The sequence below is a fragment of the Tamandua tetradactyla genome, chromosome 9 (assembly GCF_023851605.1).
Source record: "Tamandua tetradactyla isolate mTamTet1 chromosome 9, mTamTet1.pri, whole genome shotgun sequence".
NCBI lineage: Eukaryota > Metazoa > Chordata > Mammalia > Pilosa > Myrmecophagidae > Tamandua > Tamandua tetradactyla.
Genome location: NC_135335.1, coordinates 76,416,182 through 76,417,843, shown reverse-complemented (window position 1 = coordinate 76,417,843; position 1,662 = coordinate 76,416,182).

The window sequence follows — 1,662 nt, the reverse complement described above, 5'->3', positions numbered from 1 at the left end:
TCAAAAACAAAAGTTAAGTGGAGGTCAGATTTTTTGAATAACGGTATCTCGTAATACCATGCCTAACACTATGACTGCAGTCAATTAAATGATATAGAGCATTTTGAGTAGTCAGAATGTCAATTCTTATGCTTTCAGTGTGGAGACCAAATGCAAGAAAATACAAGTATTCTGTGTATTTGAGGAATTAATGAAATTGTCTCTGAAATGAGCTTAATTCCTAGAGATGAACATCTTTAGTCAGAGAAGAATCTCATGGCTTTTAGATGGCCAAGATGATTGCTGCTTTAAAAAAAAAATGCAATGATATTGTTCTAGTTTGCTAGCTGCTGGGATGCAATACACCAAAGATGGATTGGCTTTTAATAACAGGGAATTAATTTTGTTAGTTCTTCAGAGGAAAGGCAGCTTACTTTCATCTGAGGTTCTTTCTTAACGGGGAAGGCTCAGGGTAATCTCTGCTGGCCTTCTCTCCAGGCCTCTGGGTTCCAACAACTTTCCCTCGGGTGAGTCCTTTCTGCATCTCCAAAGGCCTGGGTTGAGCTGCGAGTGCTGAGATGAGGCATGCTGAGCTACTTGGGCTGTGCTACATTGAGCTCTTTCATTTAAGCACCAGCCAATTAAATGAATGCAATCATCCATTGCAGCAGGCACGCCTCCTAGCCGACTGCGGGTGTAATGAGCAACAGATGAGGTTCACATACCATTGGCTCAGGTCCACAGCAACAGAACTAGGCAAGTTCACCTGGCCAAGTTGACAACTGAATCTAACTACCACAGGTATTGATATATTATATATTCATATACCATATGTCATTCAAAGTGTACAATCAATGGTTCATAGTATCATCATATAGCTATGCATTCATCATTATAATAGATTTTTAAATATTTTCATTACCGCAAAAAAATTAGAAATAAAAATAAAAGTAAAAAAGAACAGCCAAAACATCCCATACCCCCTTTACCCCATATTATTTATTTATTTATTTGCCTTTATTTTCTCATTTATCTGCCCATACATTGGATAAAGGGAGTGTCATTCAGAAGATTTGCACAGTCACACAGTCACAACTTAAAAGCTATGAAGATGATTATTACTTTGAGTCTACTTACTTTAGGTCAAATGTACAGTTTGAATAAATATTCACAACATAAGGAGAAACCTTGTCTTGGCCCCTGAATAATTGCTAAAAATATATATTATAGTAAGAAGGCAAGGTAAATCCCCTGGAGCTTGCATGGCATTCTAAAAGTTTAACTTAAAACAAAATCACACAGGAAGAATCAAGAGAGATCCATTATTTGGAAACTATTTTAGGGTGAGTACTATTACAACAATTTTTAACTCCTGTTTTAGCAAGATGAAGAGATCTAAGGAAATTACAGTCAATTTGGGACTTCAACTTCTGTCATTGTCTTATATGCGGCATTTACCCCAGAACAGTCTGATATTTTTCACCTGTTGTGTAGCTGCTGATTTTTCTAATTATTTTTCCCCATCTCAATAAAAACTTTAAGCTATAACGATTTACTTCCAGCTAAGGGTTTTGCCTCGAGATTAGGGCACATTTCCAGCCCTAAACTACAAATAAGTCTACAAAGGGCTTGACTATTTCAGCCTCCTGGAAAACATCACATTGATCCAGTACGATTTCAACA